The 22323-nt window shown below is 40.8% G+C and overlaps 1 protein-coding gene across 6 annotated transcripts in view; it reads left to right on the top strand.

Moving 5' to 3' along the window:
* Positions 1–22323, top strand: part of MEGF11 (multiple EGF like domains 11) — a 250824-nt gene that overhangs the window by 1797 nt on the left and 226704 nt on the right. The window lies entirely within an intron of this gene.

Below are 22323 nucleotides of genomic sequence, written 5' to 3'. Positions count from 1 at the left end.
TGCGGCTTCCTATTGATACCTGAGTAAATTTGTTGCAGAATTACAAGAGTTTTATGGTGAAAGTGTTTCAACATATGAAACATTGAAAATGGTCCTGCGGCCATGATCTGTTTTTCTGAACCATCTCAGTATTGTCTTTATTTCCAGTCACTTCCAGTCACCTACTTTAAAAAATTCTGTCATTTTAGTTAAAAACCCCAAATTGGCTGATGTTAAATACTCACTAGTAGGCTGCATTACGTTGCTCCAGCATTTTACTTATGAAAAAGGCCTAATTTGATCTCTTGTTTTTTTTTTTTTTAAGTTAAATATAAATTAATTGTCCAAAGAATTAAACAGAAGCCAACAGTCCCTTTCAAGAAGTTCCACATTTGCTGTGAATGAGGCACTCAGCTATTTTCACTTTGAACAATCCATCGTGCTTTAAACACCAGGCAGCAGAATTAATATTTAAGCAAATGCATACGGCAAAACTATAAATCACTGCAAACAGTTAATTATATTGGAGCTGTGAAAATACCTTCGAGTACAGTCTGAAACAGCATAAACTATTTCTCTCTAGCTTGATCACAATTCTTACAAACCTTTTATCCTTGTATGTGAAATCATTTCTAATTCTGTGTTCCCGCTAAGCATGTGCTTGGTTATTGTTTTCAAAACCATGTGGTTTGGGTTACTATTTGAATATAATATTTATGATACTACTTTGGTTGTTCAGCTTAAAAAGGGAAGGGCTGCATACCATGGCATATTAAAAAGCTTGCATGTAATTACTACTTTTTGCAGTACTGCTGTGCAAATCTCTGGGTCGGGAATTTAAATGGAGATTTTACAGAGTTCACAGTTACTGTATATAAAAGCCATAAGTCTCCTTCTAGAAGGAGGGCTGCAGGCACTGGGGAGTGTGGAGTGTGGTGCCTGCACTGGTTTTTGCCTTTTTCCTATTGCAGCATCTGTGCTTGCCATTGGCCTTTGTGTACTCCCAGGTGCATGGAGTGTGGTGGGCTCCCCCAAACCATCATCTGTTGGTCCCCTTTGGGTCTGAATTACCTATTTACACATTTACTGTCATATTGTCATCTTATCCAGATATGTCTGTTCTGCTTGCACCTCACAGAGGAGTGCATGAATGGGAGGCACTTCCACGGCCCCTCTCTGCCTTGCCTATCCGTGCAAAGGAACCTGGGAGACTGCAAGAGGCAGAGACTGTTGCCAATTCAAAGCCAAAGCCCCTGGGAGGTTCTTCAGGGATGGTGATGGACCTAAGACCATGCTATAGATGCCTGTAGGATTCAGGTCTCACAATCCCCTTACATATCCTGCCTGGTCTCCAGTTGCTGCTCCACCAGAATTCCATTGTCCTGGGAGACACACATTGGATCTGGTGCCCAATGCAGATATCTTGGTTTTCCTCATGTGTCTCAAATAGCATTTGGGATCCCTGTAAAGCCACAGCATCCTGCCCTGACTATCTCACATATTACAAAATATGGCTAATAGTAAAACCCTTATCAATGAAATAGTTACAATTACCATTGTGAATAAATTAGTTCCCTCCAGAAAGGTTTGTTCAGACATTAATGGAAAAGATAGAAAAAATCCCCCCTCGTTGTTCTATGCCCTGCAGACTGACCATGCTGCCAGATCCACCCATGTGCTCCTTTGCACAAAACTGATTGAAACCTCGGTGGAGAAGTTCTGTGTGTTAAAGAGTGAGACATGAAAAAGCTTGTAGAAAATTAAAAGAGCCAGTCTCAGAGGAGACAAATCCCAGACAGAATCAGTTTGAGATTGCCAGAAGAGTTCAGCCATATGACACTTCTCTGTGAGTCCTGTGAGTAATGTACAATCGATGTGTGCAGGTAGAGAGGAGGAATTTTGTTTAAGAGTTTGTAGGATGTGACCGCTACCTTATGAATTACAGATAAAGTACCAAATTCATGAAGAGACAATATCCCACACTGCTGTGAGGATCAGACTCAGCAGCTGTGAGAGTGGGTACAGCCCAGAGAATCTGAGGCATTCAGTCAAGATGACCAAACACAAGTGCAGAATTCTCCAGGATGAGTGTGTTTACAAACACTTGGGTCTGACCAGTGGAGCTCAGCCCTCCAGGCAGGTTCTCCAGTCTGGCTGCTGCTCTAAAGGGAAGCTATTGAAATTTGTATGAAAGCTTCTTTGTGAGCGAGGCAGAGAGGTACAAGATGAAGGTCACCACTTAGCCCACTCACAGAAATGCAGCAGGAATGAAGAGCTCACCCAGCTCACACCAGATTGCAAACAAGAGCAGAACTTTAGGGCTCACTTTTCCCTCTGCAGTAAGAACTAGCACGGAGAATTTCTCCTGGCACCAGCCTGAGAACAAAAGCTAATGAATGAATGAATAGTCACGAGGCTGAAATGAGATTCACTGCTAAACATGTGCTCTGCCTGGAGGAGGAGTAAGAGAGTAGCTGAGTGAAAATAGTTCTGTGCTCTAACTTCACATAGTTCATTTTCTAGTTCTTTTTTCACCAAAAACATTTCATAAGGGCTAATAGTCACTCCAAAAAATATTTTAAAGGATCAAAAAGGCACCATAAAACTTGCCAGAATATGACAGCTGACAGGTTGCCCAAGTGAGGAATTTGTAAACAAGTTCTTGTGTTGTAGTGGTTTTTTGGGGGTTTTTTTTGTTTTTTTTGTTTTTTTTTTTTCTTGGTTTGTTTTATTTTTGGTTTTTATTCTTTTGATATTTAACTGGTAGATATGAGTGGAAATAGGTTCAGGTTCTCCTAAGCTCAGATATTCAGAAGTTTTACTTAGCCTTTTATCTTGGATTCCTTGTTAAGATCTAGACTTTTGCTAACCTCCTGGTTTATCACAAGTCTTACAGAACTTAATTTTTTGCAAGGCTTATGGAGTGTTGTGAACACATGAAAATCTGATTTCTCTGGAACACAGATAGCAGGAAAAAGCTATAGAGAAATGATCAGGTGGAGTATTGGAATTCACTGTGGCCTCCTAAAGGGGCCAAACCAGGAAGGGAAATTAACAGCTTTAAAGCTTTTTAAAGAGCTTTAAAGTTAAAGGATATAACCTATTTCTGTAGATTGTAAGGATGGATAAGGTGTTTTGGGAGCATATCCTACTTTTTTATATGTTTGAGTCTTTAACATTCACATCTGGTTCTGAGACAATTACTTGAATAGTGAAAACTATTGTTTGGATGTTGCTGTTTTAAGAGCCTTTAAAGCTTTGTAGGGTTTTGATACAAATATTTTTTACCAGTATAAAACATGGAGGTGCACTGATATAAATCCAGTGTAAGCATGAGGAGAATCAAATTCTTTATCATGCTTTTAAAATCTACCAAGTGAGGGAAGCATGGATGATTTGTAAGTAGTCAACTGGCATATGGTACCATTATGATAACATCATGTTCACAGCACTTTCCAGATTGATATACAACCTTTCTAAAATAAGCTCTGCAGAAAAATAAAGAAGAATGTAAAGTCATTTAGCAGCCAGCACACTGTTGGCACAGCACAGGACGCTGGGAGGTGACTCCTCTGACACTCAGTGTGTCACCTGAGTTGTGCATCACAGTGTGGTACCCCCTGACAGGCAGTCACTGCACAGAGTGCCCCTGCCTCCGTGTGCTGGGCTGGATCCTGCTCTCTGAATGCATCAGGAATTGCTGCTTTCATTGCCATTGCACAGCCCTGGCCAGCTCGTGGGGTTAGCACAAGCTGGGGGATTTGTTTCTCAGGAGGAAGTCCAGAGCTAAGCCCTTTGTTAGCAGTGGAAAGAGAGAGGCTGGGGTTACCTGGGGATGGAGAATGAATTTTCCTCTAGTTCTGGATGGAAATATCCAGACTGAGATGGAAACTGTCTCGTTGACCTGCTGTGTCATTTATGGTTCTCGAGGAACAGGAAAACCATAAATATTCTTAGAAGCAGGAGTCTTGACAAGACAAACTACAGCAATGTTTCACTTTTCAAAGGGCTTTTATCTACTTGCCACAGCTAGCTTAATTCTGTTAAAGAATTGAGACAATAATACTTTATTGTAGCATAAATTTTACTTTTGTTTGCCTTCGTTTAAATGCACAAGCTGTAAATATCATTTTAAAGAAGTGCTGGCTGATTAATTTGAACTTGTATTAACTTCTGTGCGTTAAAATGGATATGGCAAATCAAAACCATTAAAGTCATAACACCTTCCATGCCTCAGACTGAGGACAAATATCTGATGTAGCAATATTCTTCACCCCTTCTCCACTTCTAATTTATTTTTTCTTGCAAATTCCACATAGACATTTTAGCAACCAAACAGGAGCAGTCAGTTATTTTATAGACACAATTCAAGCATCAGAAAATGTAATTTTTGGTGTTCTTATGCAATGTTTTTACCAAACACCATGTGACCAGTCATGCTCTGAAACTCCAAGGAGAGAGTAGTCCTATGCCTGTATTTATTTGCAAAGGTTTGGGTTTTTGGAGGCTTGTTTTGGCAGGGGATGTTGCCTTTAGGATGAGTTGCCTTCTGGACATGACACCTGCCCCCCTCCTCCATGGAGATCTGGGAAATCCAGGTAGTCCTTGGCAGGCTGTTGGTCCTGAGCAGGCCAGCCCAGGCATCCAACTTTGGTACTTCAGTTTGGAGAGATGGATCCCACCCTTTCATAATAATGCCTGCTTTTCATTTTAGTTGTGAAGAAAGACTAAAAACCTTACGGTAAATGAATGAATGAACAAATTTGAAAATTATCATTTGTAACTCTGAGCTTCAGTTTAGACATGATGAGTTTTGATAGCTGTAGTGTTCCAGAATGACAGAGCTGAGCACACAGCAAGTAGGAGCAATGGTTTTGCTGTTTTTCTGTAAGCTTTCCCTGATGATTTTTGGATGTAGCCCTAACTAATGGAGGTAATCTTTCAGCTGGAAATGTCATTGCACAAAACATTGAACTTGTTTTGAGGAGCAAAGTACAGTAACTGCAGGCACTGACCAGAACTACTGGTAATAACTTTGCCAGAACACTGCAAAATACTTGAAATTAAATACTCCAACAAATCAGTTTTCTCTGGTGGTGGTGAGTGTAAATTACCTCAGGAAGTCCTTTTGGGTTGGATTCTTTAGTGCCATTATAGTGTCTTAAATTATGTGTTATATGTTGGACAGGGAAGACATCAGTAGCCCATAGGGTGTGTTAATAGTAATTGAGAAGTAATTAGATGAAGTCTGTACAGTGAGGGCTGCTGGGAATGTCACCAAAATGACAAGAGTGGTTAATTATATTTATTAAACTATATTTATTATAAGTGATTTATATAATTTATTAAATTTTATTTACAAAACATTAATTTATAATAAATACTGGTGGTCAAATATGCAGGAAGATTTGTGAGTTGCACATGGAAGGAGACTCATTTGCAGTGCCTGTTGCAGGAGAGGATCCATCCACTTGTTACCCAGCACTGGGTTATGAATGCTGCAGGGCAGAAATTGTGATTTATGGGAACTGAGGTCTGTGCAATGACAAAGTACCATCTGCTGCTTGTGGTCAGAAGGTAGCAAATGAGTGAATGCAGTAGGTGTTCTTAACAGTTGAGGCAGATGCTACATCCATTCCAATCCACAGGAATCTGGAAAGTTTTATTTTTCTTACTCTATTTTGATTTATATTGTACCACTCTGGCTCATGAAGATGTAAGTGAAATTTATTTCTCAAAATATGTTCCGTGGGATTGTTTGTGGATGATCTGAGCCCAGCCTGGAAACTGAGCTTGTTCCTCTTGCTCTGTAAGATGCAAAAACTGTGGGAAAATGGAATAAGGGGCAAACGATGTTAAACACAAAGGCAATGGGAAATAGCCTGGCAGGCAGAGGTGTGTGGGCAGGAAGGACACAGAAAGTCACTTATATATAGAAAAAAGTGAGAAAAAGGAACACAATTCAGAAAATAAACAAGAAGGGACAAAGAGACAACTAAATAAAATTCAGTAACAGATTAAAGGCCCCCTCAGAATCACTGACTTGAGAATGTGAAGTGAGGAATCAGATCTGTGTATGCTGTGCAAAAGCCTTTTGCCTGACAGAAAGAGAGAGGAATAATTAGCAGGATGCTGCTGCACTGAGTAGTGTCCAGCATCTAACACTGATGGTTTCTAGACAATCCAAGCATCCTCCCAATTTTTTGCAAGTTGGTTTCTCCCTGCTCTTCTGTTGTCCTGCAGGTCTTTTGCCTTATCCTCCCCATGCTTCTTTTCGGCTTTCTTAGGGATTAAGTTTCCCACTTGAGGGACAGCTTGGTAGAGCATTAACCAGAGGAGAATTTTAGGGTTTGTGTTCCCCTTGTAGTACAGAGCTAAGGTTGGGGTTTTCTTTTACATGCAGGCATTGAAAGGCAGGAGATCTACTTAAAATAATGTGCACTGGAAGCTGAATATAAACTCGTAGTTGTGTTGACTTTTGTAAGAGAAGCATGTTTGCACATGGTTTGCACAGGGACTGTGAGTGGAGCAGGCTCTGGTGCTCAGCCCAGCAGTGAGCAGCTGCTGAAGGGGAATATCCCCAGCCTGCAGAGGTGCTGCTGGGGTGTAAGTGCTGCTGACATAGCCTGGTGTATTTAGCCAAAGGGATATGGAAATGAAATGCTGGGCTCTGATTGTTCTGTGCTGCTGAACTGTGCTCAAAGCAGCACCCAGAGAGGGAAGGACTGGTGTGTCTGTGCTGCTTTTGCTCCTGCTGATGGAACACGGGCTCAGTTTGGCCATTGCTCGGTTTTGCCATTGCCAGCAGGCAGCACAATGCCTGGATTAGTGCTGGATTTACTTCAGTGAATCCATTTGGGAACCATGGAATCATAGAATAACCTGAATTAGGAGGTACCCACAAGGATAATTGAAGTCTGACTCCTGGCTCTGCACAGGGCACCCCAAGAATCCCCCATGCTCCTGAGATCTTTGACTCTCTTTACAGAAAAGTTACTTTTTTAAATTTAAAGGAATCTTCTTCCCATATTTCATGGTGCTTGCATACCACTTATTTGTTCCACTGGGTGGCAAAAATAAGAAGTGCTGTGAAGTCTTCAGTCCTGCATCAGAGCTCTGGAGAAGAAATGGTGCAAATTTTCTTCTGTGCATAAAAATAACCCTGTTAGGAGGGAGGGTGAGCTTGACTCCTTGTGTGAGAGGGTGAGCACATCTGCTGCCCTGAATCATCCTGGGGAGCAGTGTGGGGAATGCAGCCTTTAGAAGTTGTGTCACTTCAGGTAACTGCTCCAGCCACAGGCAGAAAGGTGTTTGAGCAGATGTGGTCCCTGCTCAGCCCATCTGACCCAGCCAGGAGAGAGCAGAGCTGCAGTGTTTGCATTTCACACTGAGCCCCAGCTGCCAGCTGGACTCTTCCCAGCTAAAATCTTGGACATCTGTGTAGGAATTCAAAGTAGTCTTGTGTTGCATGTTGCCTGTCATACAAGAAAAAAACTACTTTGATACAAGTATTTTCTTATATTAGCATAGTAGCTTGTCATTCACTATGTAGGAATTAATAAGGAACAAAAAGTTCTTCATGTCTAGCTAAAGCTAATTATTCCAAGGGATGGGAAACCAAGGAGTTTGGAAATAGGATAAGGTGGTCTTGTGCCATTCCCCTTCCTGCTGTAATATTATCAATTGCACACAAGGCTTCAATCTATGCATTGTAAGCCAATAACATGTCCTGTGTTGCTCACTGGTGTGTTTAACACACTTTAGAAGTTTGCTGTGTGAAGGAAAACACTTTTGGTTGTTTAAAGCCTCTCTCAAACTGAGTTTCAAACCAAGCCCATGATGGTGGGAAGTGCTGGCAGCTGAGATATTCAACTGCACTGAAGCCTTGTGTTCTCTGAAGATGAGATTTTCAGAGATATGTGGGATAGTGAGTATTTAAGGACACACAGTTTCTTTACATAAAATATAGAGGACTTATTCTGCTTGAGACCCCTGAGCACTTTAGTAAATTTGATATTAAGTAATAAATGTTACAATGAATGTTGTTTATTTGATAAACCTAGTGCCAGAAAAAGTGATGTGTTACAGGACCAGGAAAGGAGGAGCCTGTCCTTGGCTGTTCAAAGGCTGCCTCTAAAACCACTGCCTTCTATTTTTTGGGCATACTAATGCTCCTGATATTTTTTTAAATCTTAACATATTTGTAGAGTGCTCCAAGATCCTGTGCAAAGTTCTTGGGAGCACTGTAGGCATCCCTGGGCAAATTAGTCCTGCATTAGCTATAGATCAGTCTGCTCTGCTCATTTCTCTTAATTTTATGGAGGTGACTGCTGCCAGTTGCTGCTAAGTCCAAAGGCAAGTAGTTCTGTTCCAGTTTGTTGCTGTATTTTGTGCATTATTGGATGATCATTGCTTAGTTTCAGAAGATCTGATTGTTTTCTCAGCTATCTGAAGTCTGCTTGAAAATAGAACTTGATACGTAAACAAACTTTTCTTCTCTGATAAAATCAAATTGGATTTCCCTTTTAATTTCTAATCAAGCAGAAGCTTTCATAAAAAAAAAAAATATTGTGAGCAGGAGAAACTCCTCCAAGAAACTATTTAATCTTAGGTCATCTGTGGCAGCATTGATTCCACTCAAAATGCCCAGAAGATGAACACAAACACAACATTATTCTAATTATTTAAAATATTGCTTGCTGTGATAGAACTGTGAGATACACACATCTCTTTTCTTCAGCTGGGACAGGATCTGGTTTTGAGCCAGTGTTTGATGTCAGGTGTCTGTTGCTTCAGCTTTTCTAACACTTGTAACTCATTAACAGCCTCACTGAAAACCAGCTGAAGTTAATGAGTGTATTTCAAAGGACTCAGGATTTGGACCTAAATAAAGAGGCACTATGCTGGTAAATGCTACTCAGTGTCATTAAAATATATATAAATTAAATAAGATTCTGTTGCCTAATTTAGAAACCAAAACACAACCCAAACTATCCCCTCAAAGTGAAACAACTTGTTTTAAAAAGCAGCATATAATGGAACTCCTAAATGCATTTCTAAATATGAAAATGATGTTAAAGTCTCATTTATGTGCCCTTAGTCAAGCCACTTCCTCATGATATGTGCTGTGCTAATCAATATCCAAATAGAAAGAAATTGAACTTGCAAATGATGAGGCACTCCTTGGGTTTCTCCCCTTGCTCCCTAAAGCTTCACATCAAACACAGGAGACAAATCTTCACATCTAAATAATTCATCTGCAAATGGTGGGAACAAGAGGAGAGGAATAAAAAGACAATGTTGTTCCATGCTAAAATACAATAATGCATTAAAATTAATCAATTTCCTCCTGCTGGGGAACAATCATTTAGAAAACATTTTAATTACCAAAACTGAATAATGGGATCAGTGTTTTTGAGAAGGTTGGATTCACCCTACTGAGCACTGGAGAATCCTCTTCACAGGAGCCCATAAAAATATTGCTGTTTTCAAGTTGCTGCTTTCAATCATGATACTTCTGGGGAGAAATTGGATTTTTTCACAGCAGCTTTTAAGGAAAATGTGGAGTGGACAGCAGGCCTGTTTTAACTGTTCTGTGCCCAGAGCTTGCCTTGCATGTGCTCCTGTATTTCTCTTTCTTTTGGACGAGAATTTATTGTGCATTGCTTAATACATATCTAAAGTCAAATGTTCAAGCCAAAGAGTTTGGCTGCAACAACAGCCAGTGTTGTAAAGTTGTAAAAATGCCATTCTTCTATCTATATTCAGCCTCACAAGGAAGGAAACATGCAGGAATCAATCAGTCCAACCCCTTGTCTTGGCTGACAGTGGTGTTCCAGGAGAGTGGTCGTGGTTATTCCATTAGGGATAATGACTTTGGACTTCAGAATTTGCCATGGAAGAACCTGCTTTTCCCTCTGGTGCAGGAGGGTCTTGGTCTTCAGCTCTAATTTCCTGGGCATTTTTCAGAGATCTGAATGTTAGAGACGTGAGTCACTAATTTTAGAACATCTGGTGACTCCCAAGGCATAGCCACTACCTGACCATCTGGGAAAGTTGGAGGAGACTGTAACAAAAAATGTGTTTGTAGCAGTGGTTTCTGCCCATAGATGGGGTATTTTTGTCTAGAACAGTTTATGTCACTCATATTTTTTTTCCTATCAAACTGTGGAAGTTTGGCTTTGCCATGAACATGGCATGGCAGGCACAGAGTCACATTTACCAATCCTAACCCTAACCCTAACCCTGACCATTATCAGAGTCACATTTACCAACAGGTGCCCACAGAAGCTGTGGCTGCCCCTGGGTCCCTGGAAGTGCCCCAGGCCAGGATGGGGCACTTGGAGCAGCCTGGGACAATGGAAGGTGTCCCTGCCCATGGAACAGGATGGGCTTTAAGGTCCCTTCCCACCCAAACCATTCCAGGATTCTCTGATGTGATTCTGTGAAGTGCCACAGCTGAGGGGATGGGAAGGGACTCAAGGACTCCATTTCACAGGAAGATGACAGAAAACTTTGCATGGGGTGTTTGTAGTGAGCGTGGGTGAGATGTGGGATTAGAGTCAGGGCCACTCGTGGGAGGGGCACAGGGCTTGGCAGGGCTGTCCTGGAGCTTTCATTCCCCAGCTGAGGACACTGGGCAGCAAAGTGATGAAATAAAGGGTACCTGGGTACCTGCTGAAGATTGAGTTTGCTGAAGCTGCCCTGCACAAATTCCAGGATCATTTACACTGACTGGGGTCTTCAGTGTGTGCTCAGGGTAAGCTTCCATCTCAACACTTTGCTGAATCAGGATATTAAGTTTGCAAAGAAAATTAAAATAGATTCACTGAGAATGATGTAAATCTTTATGCTCACAGTAGGGCACAGGAGCAAAGTGAATATCCTGGTAATAAAAGTACCTTGTAACTCGTGGAATGAACAAAGTTCCCAGAATGGTTATTACATGCTGTATTTTCTATTTTGGATTATTGAAATAGAATTACTGAGAATTAAATTGTATAAAAGGCATTTTCTTTTTTATTTTCATAATTATTCTTTCATCCACATAAAACTTTTTTCTATCTTGAAATAGTCTTGGTTGGTACTGAAAATTGCTGTAGCATAAGTAAAACCAGTCTAATTGAGATTCATAAATCCACTTTTTAACAAGTACAATTAGGAATAGTTATCAGAGACCAGCTGGAAAACATTAGGGATGAAAATTTACCATAGGAGTTTTTTTATGTGTTTGAGACATTATTTGATACCAAAACCTAAATTAGATCACCAGAGAAATGAACCTGCTATTTGAAATCTAATTTGTACACAGAAAGTTAATTCTGAATATTCCTATTGGTAAAAATTTTTATTATTAGGTCTTGTTAAACTGCCTATTTTTAATGGAAGTCTGACTTTCACAATGCTTTTCCTATAATTAAAATATGAGAAGTAGCAACTTGATTATATTGAGTGCATTTATGTCCAGTGGCTGTGTAATAAACTTTGGTGCAAGTCAATTCTATTATCTATTATGATTTTTGGAAGTAGAGAAGTTTATTTGGCCAAATTCCAACCCAACTCCATTCAAAGGAATTGTTAGGCTGATGTGGCTGGGATGAACATTTTAGGGACCCAAGCACAGGGTTTTAAACAAATTCTCTTACAGCCAATTCAGTATCTATGACTCATAATTTAAAATTCTGTTAAGTAAAAGAGCTCTTGAGAAAATATATTTATTTCTTAAGAATTTAACAAATAATTCATGTTGGTTATGTAAAATGCTCAACCACAATCAATAGAGGAAATGATGGAAAATCTATTCTCAACTTTTGGTTGAGTTTTCAGTTTCCTCCTGTTGCAATTCAGGTTTTATTTGGAAAGTGCTGTTACCACAAAGAAAGAAGCTTTTAGCCTAATTGAACTGAGTGTCTTTAAACAGCTTCTCATCAGTCAACTTTGAGGTGGTTTTTCTTATTTGTGGTTAATTGTATTTCCCTCCTGGAAAATTGGACAAATCAATGTAAAAGCAAGAAGATAATTATTAATTTTTTAGGACAAATAGGTAAGTCATGTTAGCTATAATAAGGCGTCTGTGAACAATCCAAATCAAGGACGTAAATTCACTGCAGTCAAATGTTTTACACCATTGATAAATTTGACACGTTTATTACTCATCTAATTAAATTGTGCATGCAGAGCAGGCAGGAACCAACAATGTATGCAGATGTCACATGGATATTTAGTACACTGCTGATTAAGATCAGCTCGTTTACATCACACTGGGCTGATTTGTTATGATCAAACAAAACATGTTCAACAGAAAAGACAATGATTGAGCCAAATTCCATCCTCTGGAAGTTGGAGACTCAGTGGTTTTACCAGGCTGTGTGGGTGAAATTAGCAGGAAAGGAGGGCAGGAGCAGGCAGATGTTCTCTTGCAGCATTGTTTGGCTGGGAATGCTCTGGGAGCACACAGGAGGTGTGGCTGCACCTGTGGGCCACCCTGCACTGGGCTGGGGACAGTTCCTGGACAGATGTAGGGACGTGTGGTATTCCTGAGGCCACAGTGCCCCAGGATTTGGGAGATGAGAGCTCAGGGAAGCTGCTGAGGAGAGCCAGACTGTCCATGGATTGACACTTCATGTTTAAATATCTTGGTAACAACAAACCTTTTGAGACAACAGCAGAACTCTGAGTTCCCATGGTGTTTGCACAGATCCTAGTCCCCACTCAGGGGCTTGTTTTTCATCTGCCCTTCCAATACCTGCAGCAACACTCCACTCAGTCCCTCAGCAGCAGGAGCTGGGCTTTCCCTTTTTGTCAGCCCTCTCCTGTAACCCATTCCATTGTGAGCACAAGTGAAGAGAAGGAACATCCCTGCCTCCTCCTTGAAAACCTTCCAAGGTTTGCTGTCAGCAAAGGGAGGCCAAGGTGGGTGTCCCTGAGCTGGGTTTTGTCTCTCTGCCTGTATAACTCAGCTCAAGCCATGGCCTGAGTGACATCCAGCTCTCAGGAAAGAAGGGTGCACCTGGCAAGGACTTTGTAATCAATATTTTTCTGCCCAACTTTATGAACTGGGTTATCACCTCAGAAGGTGATTTTATTTGTTAAGTAATCAAACTGGCTTGTATTCAGTCCAGAGCCATTTGTATTGGGCAATTAATTACCACTTTTTATGCCTTCCAAATTTACTTTTGAAAGAATTGCATTGCCAGGGGCTTTCTATTTCTGGCAAGACTAGAGTAGTGCCAGGATTGGGGTACACACATCCATATGTGTCAGATCCCTGCAGTAGCCTACTTGTTTTATCATGGAATCCTGAGAAGGCAGTTAGCACAAGGATAAATACCAGGGAAAGCCTGTTCTTGCCAATAATGGAAAGCAGAGATGTGAAGACTTTGCTCATCATCTGGCTGGAACTCCAGAAAGCAGAATTCTAAATGTGGAGATTTTCTGATTCCCAGCCCTTGAGTCTGTAGTTTTTGGCACTGACTGAATCAGAGAGAATTTGAGACCTGGACTGGGACTGTTGAGGATTTGTAACACGAGAAGAGGCATTTGGGAATTCCATGTGTAAATGGGCAGATCCAGGGTGCTTTCCAGGCATCTCTTAGCTCAGCACCACCACAGCTATAGACCAGGAAATAGGATGGAAATTATCTCGATGACAGATCTCTGTTTAAGAAGAATAACCACAGGTTTCAGAACATTTGGAGGTAAAAGCAATCGTTTCTAGGGACTTTTTTGTTTCCTACTCTCAGAACTGTTGAGGAATCTAGTAGGATTTCAGACCTTTTATTACTTTGAGCTTTGACTTCTTGAGAGTGTAGGGGTCTGCTTGGTTCACTGGACTGTGTCTAAAACAAGAATCTTCCTTTCTGGCCCTGCAGCCAGGAGGAGACAAGGAGATTGCTGATAAGAAGTTGATAATGCTTTAGTTTATACTAGTATGTTCTTTTAGAGCTAAAAAGCTGATGTAATTCAGCAGACACACCATTAACTTCAGCAAATTTAAAGCACTCCTGTAAGAAAGCATGAAACTCATCCCATGATTTGATTTTGCAGCTGTATTTTCAATCTGGTTAGGGAATAACTCAATAACATTTTCCAGTCAGCTCCAAATTAAATGCAAAATCTTTGTTCTTCAACTGAATAACTTGTAACTTAGAAATAGCCAGAAATATCCTTCCCTGAACATCCTGTACCTGGAGGAAGTGTTGTGCCTTGTACAAGGAGCATGGTTTTGGCCACTGGTAAAAGCATGTCTTATGGCTTTGTCTCAGAAAATATACTCATTTCAATCTGAAACTCTGCCATTACCTCTCTTAATTCACTTCCTTACAGAACTTACAAAGCACTTTATTTGTTTCTAGTTTTTAGCTTGTATTTTATCCTCTTTTTAGTACAAATTCCCAGCCTATAGCTATGAGTTTATCAAAAGAAGTTGTACATATTCATATACTGTTTGTGTTTCCAAGTACTCCTCCTTCCTTGTGTCCCACACACTCTGAGCCTTCCCAGGCTTTACAAGGGTCTTTAAAATTTAGATTTTGTCCTGGTCTACTTTGGTGATTTTATTGCCTCACTGAATTCTTCAGTGGTGCAGGGGAAATGAGCATTTAGGACAAAAAGGAAGGGACCTTAAAGGGACCATTCCAGTTGCTTTAGGTGTAAGATTGCAGATGGAAACATGTCATTACTGAAGGTCTTCCTCTTCTCTGGAGTTACAAATTTTTCCCCCTGACACTGCTTTCATTTTATTGCAAACTTTATCTCGATAATCAAATCCAGCCCAGTACAAGACATGAGGTCTCTTCTTGCTGTGGCCAAGTTCACATACATAATTCCTTTTAATACAGCAGCACATCAAGAGGAAAAGACACCACTTGGTGCTCTCAAACCTCAGCTTCAATATTAAAACCACATTCCTGGAGTAGTTGTACATGGATCTGGCTGGTGTCAGAACATGGAAAAACACATTTTTCAGTCATTTAAAATACATCAGTCAAACTGTCTGAGTGTACCTGCTGGCTTCATTGACCCTCATGTTTTTAAGAAACAACTGGTTATTTGGATATAAATGTAGAACTGACTGACAAGATTGAGCACTTCTGATTTACATCATTTACAGTTTCTTTTGAAAATGAGGACATACTTTGTAGGCATAACTTACATTGAATTATCTTTGAACCATCTGCTGGAACATTGGAATACTTTGAGTGATGCTTTTCTGGTCATCATTAGGAAATATTTCAAATTGAAATCTTCCATTATGGGAGAGAAATCTTCAGGAAAATTACACTCTTGTAAGTTCTTAGTGTAATTAGAAGGACTGTTCTCAGATCTGTGAGCAGGGAAGTTTAGGGAGAAAACAGGAGATAGAAACATACCTATATTTATATATAAAAAATTCAGTGTATGTGTGTATATATATATAAAATAGATTATTCAATAGATTTTATTTTCTGGAGTTTCCATTCCCTTTATTTGGTTAAACAAAAGCCATTTTTCCCATATTCCATCCCCATTTCCCTGGCCATACTGTCCATAGTAGGTGTATATTTAGGTATAGGTGGTACAATACACGTGACAGCAATGGGAATATCAGCAGCTTTCTGGAGAATTTGGGGTCAGTATTCAGTTGGGAGATTAATGTAAAATCATGTCTTTTTTCTAAGCATATAACAGAATAAAAACCCACAAATTACACCAGTACCTAAAAGTTATAATTACCACAGGAGACCTCACCATAAACAGTAGGAATTTTCTGGGTTTTGAAGGTTTCTAAACTTCTGTGTGAGGAGCTGATGACCTTTGCAGTGTGCTTTTCTCAAGTAGCAGAGAAAGGTAAATTTGCCCATGTCAACTTGCAGTCATTTCAGATCATAGGGAGAGTATTTCTCAAATTTACATGACAAAGCTGTGCTGAGATCATGAAAATGTTTCTTTGGTTACCAAAAGCTCCTTGTTTGAAGCTGCTAATGGTGCTGTGCTAAAGCCTCAAGCTCTCTCTCGGTGTCCCCTGCACACCCAGCAGGTTCTGTAGAGCCCTCAAACAGTTCCATGCAGAATGTGACAGCCAGGGCTGCACAGACACAGCTCAGGGGATCTCTCTGGAACTCTTCATATTCAGCTGAAGGGCTTGTGTTATTCTGAGCTGGACAAAGCTGCCTCCTCCTCCTCCTTCCCCTCCCCTGATAATCACCACAAGATGTTTGGTGCTTCCAAAGAAGGCTGAGGACCCTGCCTGGCTCAGTCAGTTCTTTGCTTCTCCTGCTCTTGATGGAATGTCATTCAATATCAGATCTCTATTCAGTTCACTGCACAGCAAAGATTGCACTGGGTTGTTTGGAAGCATCTTTTTTTCCTGGGGCAAATGCACCACATTGTGTAGGATTGGCAAAAGCTCCTGTTTTGTGTCTCTCTAGCTCACAGGCGTGCCTCATCCCACCCTCTGCTGCTTTCCAGTCTGTCAGAGGCACCATTGTCCCATTTTTTACTGGGGAAGCCACCTCGAAGTGCCTTTGATGACAACAAAGGAATAGGCAAAGCCATGTGTGCTCAAGCAGGCTGGATGCCATATGAACCCCTGAGATTGGGACGAGACTTCAGGAAGGATGTCCCACGATGGTTTTTGTCATGGAACAAGGATAGAAGAAATTTAGTGGATCTTCACTGGGGCAAAACTTGCACTGAGACAGCAGCTCAGGGGAAGGAATGTAACTGAGAAAAACCAAAGGAAAGTGTGTGGGTATCTTTTTGTTTTATCTTTTTCAGCAGATGTTCTCAGCATTATTCCCCATTTCAAAATGGGGAATGTTTTACATTATTTATAACTATTATATTATTCCTCATTCCAGAATGGGGGATACTCAGTCACTCCCAGATTAGTCCACACAGGTTCTGAGGAGAGTCCAGTGTGAGTGAATAAAACAGGAGTGTGAACCTGCCAAAGGGGCTCTCCTGGGGTGGATCCTTGGCAATGCTTTGTAATTTGCAGGTCTACACTTCAACATGTGTTTATTTTTAATAGACCCATAAGTCAGTCAATGTCAAAGGGAAAAGTGTTGTGAACTCCAGAACTGAACTCTCATCCACACAGAATCTGCCTTGAGAGAGATCTTGGCAAACTGAGCCATGCAAAATCATAAAGAAATCCCAAGGCCACAAAAAAGATTTGGAAAAAATGTAACTTTAAAATCACAGTGTCTTAATCTTCACTGAATGATGGCAACTGTGTCACCAAGCTGCTTGAAGTTTGTTTATCCTTTGTTTCACATGCCCTATCCAAAAAACCTGTGCTCAGGATCTGATCTACCCTTGGCTTGCCAGAGCACTATATGATAAAAAGCAGCTTCCTGCAAAATCTCTCCATCTCTGTATGTTGAAAGGACATTAATTTATGAGTTCACATTCCTCTTGCTGTGACACAATCCCTGCTTTGTGAGAGCTCCTCTCCATCCTTCATATGCCCAGCCTGGAGGCAGCAGCTCCCCAGGCCCCTCCAGCAGGGGATTCTGGAGCCTGTGCTGGGAAAGGGGCAGCTTGGGACTGAGACAGTTCTTGGACACTAAAGAAATTAATCCTGAACTTATGCACCAAGTGATCCCAGACCAAAGCCTTTCTGTTCCATGCCCTATAATGGTTTGAATGATCAGAATATAATGGAAACTCTGTGATATATTTATTAATATCTTCCCCAGAATTAATTCTCTTTAAAATGTGACTGCCTCCCTTTTTTCAGGCCTGCAGTTTGTGGATGACCTTGCCTTTTTTCTTTTCAGCTGTGCCCATCCACATCACTTGTAGCTTCCCACTGTAGAGCTATAAATCCTCAGCAGCCCTCGCAGACAAGAACAGATGATTCAGTCCTATCTGCTGCATTAATGTACAATCAAGCAGAACTTAAACCACAAAGGAAGCCTTGTTGGCTGTGTCATCCCAAGGCATGAGGCAGGAAGTGGAGAGACAATACTGGGCATTTACTGCACAGATGAACAACTTTTGATCTTGCAAATCTTCATGCGTTTGCTTTTATGTGATTCTTACATAAAATCTTGCATGGCTGCTGCACCATCACTGAGTTGCTCTGTATGCAGCACATCCTATGTTCCCTGTTTAGAAAGCTAAGCACAGCCTTCATGGGAGATTTGGAAGAGCTTCAGTGACTCCTGTGCACCATGAATTTGCTGCTTTTTCAGCTTGTATTTTAAGCTGAAATTCAGGAGAAAGTATCTTCTTCTTTTATGTGCTTTGTGGTGTCACCTTCAAACCATCTGTAACTGGCCTGTGGAAAAGGATCTAGAAGTTTGCCAGACACAAAACTTTTCCTCACCCAATTTCTTTCTGCATTTATTGATGATCTATTATGCTGTAAAATGTCCTCATTTGTGCCCTGAAATACTCTCCTCCTTTCTCATAAAAAGAAAAATCTTCAAGAGCAGTTTTTAAAATTTATAAGTGGAGGAAAGCCTGAGACTTGTGGGGAACAGGATTTGCTCAAGTTTCAACAGTAAATCAGTGTCAAGTGACAAGCAGGACCACTCCAATCCACTAGAATCAGTCCAGATCATTAGTTTTTTACAAATACTCTTTAAAGAAATAAGCAGGACATTTTTTCCTTCATTTCTTTTCTCTGTGATAGTTTATATTTTATTGAGATCACCCAGCTCAATGAAACCATGTGATTTTAGTGGACGTTCCTGGCATAGAAATATGTTGTCAATGCTCTATTGATCTACCTGCACAAGGCAGTCCAACAATGCAGTGTAACTTTAATTCCTTTTGATAGTTTGCTCTTTCTTGACTGGCTCTGCATCTTCAGAGACTCAGTCTCCATGCCTGATTAGTATTGTAATTCTTATATTTTCTTCTTATATGGTGGAAAGTTCAGATACCTGTTAGAGAAAGTGTGTCAAATCTTTATCTCCCCCCTCTTCCCCTCCATTCCTACAGATTCAACCAATGCAGAACCTTAACACCTTTTAAATCCTTTCTTAAAAGCATTATTTACCTTCTCCATGGTCCTTCCAATACAGGAGCTGTGGGGATTTCAGGTTGTATTGAAGTGGTGGAGTGTATGCAAGAGCAGTGTACCTGCAAAGCAACTTTGCAGTCCATTCATTAACCTTTTTCTTTTTTTTTCCTCATGTCCATGTAACAAATAGTTGCCATTTCCTTCTCAAGAGAGCAGATGTAAAATAAAAGCCACTGAAGATCAATGCATAATTTTTGGTGTAACTTAACATCCTGGCCTAAATGGTGGTTTTGTCTCCTGACACAGCACTTCTTTTATTTCATTTCCTCTGAATATTATATCATAACAAATGTGGTGCTTCTTGCAGCATGCTTTAATGTGGAAATCCCAGTGTTAAAAATCAATGAAGTTAATTAGTAATGATGAATGAGTGAACATTAATTGCCAGACTGGCCATTAGGATTGCAGGCGGTCAGAGCTGTCAGAGGGCTTTAACTGCTCAGCCTCAGCTCACATTGTTTGGTGCACTGTAGACACTTTGGTTAGTTTATCATAATGCTAATTAAATGCCTTGAATAGAAACTATTCATGAAGGATATAAGTTACCCATCACCACATCTGCAAAAATACATCAGTGTATCTTTTCTCTCTGTTACATTAACACAGTGATTGTCCCACTCTGTGGTGATGGGTCAGTTTGGAGCAGCACAGTTGACTTCATTAGAATTATTTGAATTTACCACAGTGTGACTGAAATAAAAAACCTGTCAGTTGTGATTTATTTGCTGACTTGCTGTGCCTCAGATTCTTCTTACTATTCACTGAGTAACTCTACAGAGTAAACAACCAGGGTATGAAAGTGACTTTTCCCTGCTCCAGTACCACAAGCAATGAGGCAGAGCTGTGCAGTTATTTGTACACGGGGATGGAACAGACCCTGGCATTGCAAGCAATTAATGCTGATTTTTTCATTATCATTTCCTGTCTATCCTTAGCATTGGTGATGTGCAGGGCTTTCACACAGCGTGTCTGTGGCAAAGTTTGATAATGTCACAAAGCTTTAAAAGGCCCCCCTTCCCTTTCATTATGTCATGAAAGAAGAAGAATGCCCAATCCCAAAGAAAACTCTTTTCTTCTTGCATGACATAACCTCTTTCGTATTTGAAAGTGTAGTGCCAGAAGTTGAATTGCTTGCTATTTAATCTTTACTAGAAGCAGCACAATTTAGCCTTTGGAGGGGAGGAATTGGAGAACAGAAACAAACAGAAATACACGACTGTCTTTCTGGTACAGATAGCTATTAATGGACTCTGAGGCAGGCCAAGCTCTTGCTCAGAGCACAGCAGTTTTTTATAAACCAACAGAGGGCTTTTGCTCTTTGTGGCATTACGCTTTCCTGCTTCTAAACAAAAAAGAAATAAAGCTTGTGTTCACTTGATGAAATGTAAACTGACTTTCTCTAAAAGGAAAACTCTTGCCCTCACAGTGGGTTGTGCAGTTACTTTCCAAACTGAGTCGGGGTTACCAATATAAGAGTCAGACAAATGATCAAATATTCTGAGAATTCTGATTTATCCTTTTTTCCTTTGTATCTCCACTTGCCTGATATTTTCCAGCCAATATATTTGAGTAGAAGGGCATGTTTATACTCTGTAAATGAACCCTTCCCATGTCAGCAGTTGGGCTGGGTGGGCTGTGACTCAGAGCCAGAATTAAGTGTTTGTTCTGAGAAGCTCAGCTCAGTGTGGTCAGATCACAGCTGGAGCATGTAAATTCTAAATGCAGAAATTACAACTTATTCTTGTGGTCTAGATTAGTTGGCAAAGTATCTGAAAATTAAGAGATCAACATGCTTCAATTACTTGCTGGGTTTGAAAAATCTTTCTCTAGGTACTGCCTGTGTCCAAACTCCCACCTCACAGAAAAGCTGTCCTTCCACAGCCTGGATAAACAGGGAAATCCCTAGCCAGGTTTTCCCATCAGGCTGAAAAAAAAAGGAGGTTATGAGCTGAGATTTCAGAGATCTCTCATCTTTCCCTTTCCTTGTTTAAAAAAGATAAAAAAAGGAGAAAGTTAAACACAAAAAAATGTTCACCTAATACTATGAGCAAAGAAAATTAGGATTGGGAAATAAAAAAGTGAAACCTATTCTTTGGGTTGGAACTACATGATCTTTGAGGTCCCTTCCAACCCAAGCCTCTCTGTGACGATTTCTATGATTCTGGTTTTAATTTCCATTCTCTACAGATGGGTGTGTATGCAGCCTCCTGGGCACTGCAAGTGAATGACATTTAATCCTTGGTGCACTAGAGCTTGTCTGAAACTGTCCTATAAGTATTATAATAAATTAATTAGAGTAGACATTTTTAAACCAATCAATTTTGATGTAATTATCATGTTGGTGTTCATTACTCAGCAGACAGAACAATGAATCCTGAACAGCTTTTGTTTTATTTATATCAAATGCCAATATCTTAAAATAGAGTCTTTGAGCAGCAGAGAGGTTCTTCCTGTGGTTTCCTTCTGTGTGGGGAATTTACACCTTGGGATGAGCCTTGTTCAGTTCCTTTTGGGCTGGAAATGCACCAGAGCCAGCAGTGGCTGTGACAGCAAAGAGGGGTCCAAGGAGACCCTGCCAGGTGTGAGAAGTGCCATGAAATTCTCCCTTCTCCTCCTCCCAAAGGCAAAATCCAACTTCTTTCATCCTTGGCACTCAGCTCTTCTGCTAATGCTGCCACAAATTCATTTTGGGTCAGATAACCTGGTAGCCACATGTACAGCATTACAGGACCAAGGAAAACGTTTTGGCGATGATAAAACCACCTCAGTGTGTTGTGTGTAAGAAAAGGGCACGGAAAGATAAATTTCCAAGTTTAGGGCTTGGAGCAGATCTTTGTTTTGGATGTGTTTGGCTTTAGGCTGTGGGCTGCCCCACGCATCTCAGGGAAGAGAGAGCAAATTCCTGCCCCAGCCGTGGTCTCTGGCTGCAGGAGGGGTTACCTGAGCACGTCTGTGCAGTGGCCAAAATGCAGATTTACTGCAGCCACTCCACATCTTCTCCTGCAAAATCAATCAGTCCGTGGGCCCTCATTTCCTCTCCAGTTCTTTGATCTGTTCCTGTACTTGGAGGAAAGGTGAAGTCTGTGGTTTAGCACAGGCCATGAGGGAGAACAGCTTCCTGAGCTTTGTCTGGAACATCTCGGGCACAGACACTCAGGTGTGCTCTGCGCCCAAAGAGGATCAGCCCTGGTGTCTCCAGTCCCCAGTTTTGCTTTCCCTTACACACAGAAACTGCCTTAAAAGTTGGTCACCCACCAGTGCAAACCAAAGGGAAATATCACAGCTTTCAGTGGGGTTGGACAACACTCCTGATATTCAATATTTTT

This window comes from Melospiza melodia, chromosome 15 (assembly GCF_035770615.1).
Source record: "Melospiza melodia melodia isolate bMelMel2 chromosome 15, bMelMel2.pri, whole genome shotgun sequence".
Lineage (NCBI taxonomy): Eukaryota > Metazoa > Chordata > Aves > Passeriformes > Passerellidae > Melospiza > Melospiza melodia.
Note: the sequence above shows the minus strand (reverse complement) of the source record. Positions and strands in the feature narration are given on the sequence as shown.